Below are 6012 nucleotides of genomic sequence, written 5' to 3' on the forward strand. Positions count from 1 at the left end.
AGTCTAAGATGGAGAATAGCAAACAATAATATTATACCAGGAAATTTATCGAGACCTACCCACTCAGCTTCCTGGCAATACGTTAGTAATGAATAAATATGATATATTTACTCATTATAATGTTGGTGCTGAATGTACAACACGAAAAAACATAATTTTAATCTGAAAAAGGATCTTTTTATAAAGAAATTAGACGAAAATAAAGAGCTGGTGACGCCAAATCAAGTCGACGATCCAAGCGTCGGTTAGGTTAAGTTGGGTCAACCTAACCTATTATATTTATTCATTACTAACGTATTGCCAGGAAGCTTTGTGAAGCTTGTGTAGCTTGTGGTAGCTTGTGGTAATTAGACGGACCCTCATTTTAACAGAAACTTGGCTAAGTAAAGACTATACCCAACTCTACAACTTAGCTGGTTATAAAGGCATTCATAATTGCAGGCCTAGTAAAAAAGGAGGTGTTATACCAAAACAGATGCAGAACTAGGAAACAGGATTTCTTCAACAGAAATTTTGAAATTGTTCACAATTTTTGTTACACCAAAGTTGGAGTATGCAGCAGTTGTATGGTGCCCATATCTTAGAAAGCATATCAACAAACTGGAAACGGTGCAGAGACATGCCACTAAGTGGCATTAACTAAATGCCATTAAATATGCCAAATATACTACATAAATATACATACTACACATGCACAATAATTGTCCTGGGACCTCTGATATTCATAATATAATATATATATATATATATATATATATATATATATATATATATATATATATATATATATATATATATATATATATATATATATATATATATATATATATATATATATATATATATATATATATATGTATATATAGGGCCATCAACACACCTCCAGCTAGGGCCACCAACACACCTCCAGGGCCATCAACACGCCTCCAGGGCCATCAACACAACACCACCACCAACACACCTCCAGCCAGGGCCACCAACACACCTCCAGCCAGGGCCACCAACACACCTCCAGCCAGGGCCACCAACACACCTCCAGCCAGGGCCACCAACACACCTCCAGCCAGGGCCACCAACACACCTCCAGCCAGGGCCACCAACACACCTCCAGCCAGGGCCACCAACACACCTCCAGCCAGGGCCACCAACACACCTCCAGCCAGGGCCACCAACACACCTCCAGCCAGGGCCACCAACACACCTCCAGCCAGGGCCACCAACACACCTCCAGCCAGGGCCACCAACACACCTCCAGCCAGGGCCACCAACACACCTCCAGCCAGGGCCACCAACACACCTCCAGCCAGGGCCACCAACACACCTCCAGCCAGGGCCACCAACACACCTCCAGCCAGGGCCACCAACACACCTCCAGCCAGGGCCACCAACACACCTCCAGCCAGGGCCACCAACACACCTCCAGCCAGGGCCACCAACACACCTCCAGCCAGGGCCACCAACACACCTCCAGCCAGGTCCACCAACACACCTCCAGCCAGGGCCACCAACACACCTCCAGCCAGGGCCACCAACACACCTCCAGCCAGGGCCGGGCCACCAACACACCTCCAGCTAGGGCCACCAACACACCTCCAGCCAGGGCCACCAACACACCTTCAGGGCCATCAACACAACACCACCATCAACACACCTCCAGCCAGGGCCATCAACACAACACCACCATCAACACACCATCCAGCCTACCACCACAAGCTTATAAATATACTACACATGTCTAAGAGCAAATAAAAGAAAACAGTTACCTTAACTATTGAAGATGCAGCAGGATTTTGTGGATAAGCCAGCAGCAGTCCCTCTCGACACGGTTTTAAAATGGCGGCGACTACCACAACATGCAACGAGCCTAAAGAATGTCCAGCGCTAGCATTATCTAAACGCTATTATATATTATCAAGCAATACGGAAATCTAAAATAAAAAAAATGATACAAATAATTGTATTAAATATTTATTTGCAATTACAATACCTCGGGAATATATTTTTGCGTTAGCAAAACATATTAAGTTCGTATTTAGTTTAACTCATTTAAATTCTTTACAAATAATAACCTGATTTTACCTGATGGCCATTAACATTAATGTTTTATGTTGATACATTTCATACCCTTATTATTTCAATTTCTTTCTTTATTATGCACCCCATACCCATCCCGTGGGCGGTGGTGTAAAGGATTACAGAGGCACATAATGGGTTCAGGAACTGAACTCTCTAGTTTGTTTAGCTAAGCAAATAACAATTTTTGACGCTAGTTACAAAATTATTAATGTTATATATACATGTACACACTCTCATACATACATGTACATATATATATATATATATATACGTATACATATATACATACACATGCATATTTATAATCACCCACACAAATACACACATCAATAATCTCTGTGTCACTTATTTTATACATGTTCTTGTAGAACATTCTATTGCGAACACATTGGGCGCTGCCCAATAAACTCGCCCCTCGGGGCAAAATTATTTTTTTTAATCTTGGTGGAACATAAAATGGCCGCCTGTGTTTATGCTGTCGTCAGATGGCGCTGTGACGTCACAGATGAGGGAAGCACGTACTGCGCATTAATGCCTCGATCCCTCGTTATTTATTTATTTTATTTATTTATATATATACAAGAACGTACATTGGGGGTTAAGAGACAACATAGAGCTTAAGTTAGAATTATAATCTTGTAAAACCACTAGCTTGCATATATAGAGTTTCGGGCAAGTCCTTAAACTAATCTTTGAGCAAATTCTTAAACAGAGTTTTAGAGAAATAATTAAATGTAAAATTTATAAAAAGTGTTTAACAGGTACATTACAGCTTTACTTTACAAGTACAGATGATTTTAAGTAGGATAATTACAGTAAAATTGTCAAAAAATTGTTTACAGGTACGATGCAAGAATTTTCGACACAAAAGCAGATCAGAACAATACACAATAATGAACAAGGAATCCTAAGTACAATTAGGAAAACATCTCAGGGTTATACATTGGATTACTGAAGCACAATATGAGGATCATTACAAATGGTAATGCAGTAGAATATGCACTCATATTCTATTATTAAGTTAATATTAAGTTCCTTCCTCATGTTAAGTATCTTTGTGGTACTAGGGACATCCAAGGATTATCTTCAAGGCTTCGTTCTGCAAGTTTTCAAGCCCTTTAAGCTTTCTTTCAGTCATCAAGGCAAGCAGAGATGCAACATAATCCACTACCTCCTTTATGAACTGGCGTTACTCTTGCGTTTTTAAGGATATCAGGGAAGGTATGACACTCAAGGGATTTGTTGAACAGCAGAGCTATAGGTGGTGCAAGGGCATATGGGAGGCGCTCTTGTATACAATGGATGGGATTTCACTGATGTTCCCAGCTTTGGTTTTTAGTGAATGTATGATGGACACAACATCTGACGGGCTGACTGGTGAGAGGAGAAGAGAGTTTGGATAGCTGCCTGAGAGATATGTGTTGATATGTGTCTGACTCTGTGGGATTTTACTTGCAAGGTTAGCACCAATCGATGAAAAGAAGCTATTAAATTCATTCGCCATTTCTAAGTCAGATGACAGTGTAAGGCCATCCTTAGAGAGTGTTATCTGGTTGTGGGAGTGTTGTTTAGTTCCCAGGATGTTAGAGATGGTATTCCATGTGCTTTTCATGTTGCCTTTTGCTTCTTTGAATCTAGTCTCATAGTATGAAAGTTTTGCTTTTCTTATGATACTGGTAAGCACTGACGAGTACCTTTTAACTACTTCCATTGGAATTAGGCCACTCCTAAATTTCTTTTCGTATTCATGTTTTTTGTTGATTAATTTAATTATGCCACTTGTGAGCCACGGGTTATTTTTTCTTTTATCAGTTACTTGTTTGGTAAGGAGGGGACAGTGAGTGTTGTAGAGGCTTAGAGTTTTGTAGAGAAAGAGGTTAGTTGATGAGTTTATATCCTGTGAATTATTAAATTCAGATTCCCAGTTAATATTGTGAAGTGCATTAGAGAGATTGCCTAAAGCTGATTCACTATGTAGCCTGAATGAAAGTTTTTTGGTTTCTGGTGGTGATGTGTCAATGTTTGCTATGAGGAAAGTAGGATAGTACGTGGTCAGTTGTTCTGTCATAAATTACCCCAGATGTAAGGGGAGCTGTTATATTAGTCCAAAGGTGATCCAGGGTAGTGGCAGATGTTTGAGTGACTCGGGTGGGCTTGGTGATTGTGGGGATTAGCATACAGGAGTGCATGCTGTTACGGAAATAGTCAACTTGAGGGTTGTTTTCAACATTCAATAAAGAAATTCTGGAGGGCTTCTGTGCAAGGGTTAGGATGAGCTAGCCTAAGCATTTTTATACCAATTTGACAGTTATTTTCAGTAACACGATAAACAACGCTCGGAATATTAAGTTCCTTTCTCATATTAAGTATCTTTGTGGTACGAGGGCACCCAAGGATTATCCTCACGGCTTCGTTCTGCAATTTTTCAAGCCCTCCAAGCTTTCTTTCAGGATGCCTTAAAGTTAGTTTAGTTCATTTATTATGCACCCCATACCCATCTTGTGGGCAGTAGTGGAAAGGGTTGCAGAGGCACATAATGGGCTCAGGGACTGAACCCCACAATTCATTTAGCTAAGCAAGTTACAATCTTGATGAGCTAGTTACAAAATTCAGTATAAGTCGTCACATCAACAATGGGTTCGAGATCGATCACAAGTACAGTTTCTAAATTAAGCAACTGACATATGTGGAGAGCTAGTGTCACAATTGATATGTTTATCCTACACAGGTTACAATCACTTTGTTACTACTTACAGTTAGCAAACTGGGGATATTTGGCTAAAATTTCTGGTACCAGATAATTTTGAATGAAATATTGACACATCGTTGGTACATTGGTTATAAAATTGTCTCTGAATTCACTATCACATAGTGACGGAGGGTGTGCGAATAATTTTGTTGACAGTTAACATTTGGTCAGGTCTACATCGGCAGATAATGAGAATTCCCAGAAATACTTGTAACCGAGTCTAAGCCGAGCAGTAGTAACATCTAGAAGTCTGCTGATTTTATTGGATGAACCATAGATGTGTCGCTCCTCTTGCATAATAGTATTGAACGAAAGTTAATCTCCCCAAACACTTTCGCGTTTTGGGCAAGTTACCCCTCCACTCTCTCCATTTTTTTTTTTGACATTCCCTGGTAGTGTGCGGAAATACTGAAAAGTGTATACTCTTTTCAACTTTGTCACCTTAATTCTCGTCCTATGTCTTTCATTTTGGTATCAATGCGTTCGCAATAGAATTCCCAACAGAACTATGTGCATATAATGTCAAAGACAGCAGCACGCTCCACCCGCCGACAAGATGAATGTAGGCCAAGGGTACCAGAAAAAGAAAGCTGAGCCACCCTCAGGCAACTCTCATTACATTAGAGAGCGTGATAATACTGAAAAGTGTATACCCTTTTCAACTTTGTTACCTCAATTCTCATCCTAGGTTTTTCAATTTGGCATCAATGTGTTCGCAATAGAATTCTCATTACGGCCTTTGTGGATTTGTTCATTAAATGTATCATGATATTGTGATTTCTGTATCACAAGTGATGTTCTTTTCCTTAAGAATGTATTCCATGATTTGTATACAGATAAAGGTTTGATTGATAACAGTTGTGTACCTCAACTTGTCTTGATAATAAACAATAAAAGTATATTTGAGTTTAAAAACTTATTATTGCTGTCAAGTTTCATAATTTCTGGAGTACAAGACGACTGGTATTGCCCCTTTTAACCCCTCCGTGGTGCCTCTTTGCCGTGGTGAGGGGCTCACGTACACCTCCCTGTGACCGGTGTAGGTTGCCTTTGCCCCCTCTCCTGCCCCTTTTTGGGTGGTGGACGTGCTGAAGGGCACCACGTAGGGGCCTTATGAGCCATCGGACCACCCGCTGGAGGGGTCGCCTGTGAGGGGCAGCCCAGAGTGGATGGTTGGGTGTCCAGGC

Source organism: Procambarus clarkii, unplaced genomic scaffold (assembly GCF_040958095.1).
Source record: "Procambarus clarkii isolate CNS0578487 unplaced genomic scaffold, FALCON_Pclarkii_2.0 HiC_scaffold_127, whole genome shotgun sequence".
NCBI classification, from domain to species: Eukaryota; Metazoa; Arthropoda; class Malacostraca; order Decapoda; family Cambaridae; genus Procambarus; species Procambarus clarkii.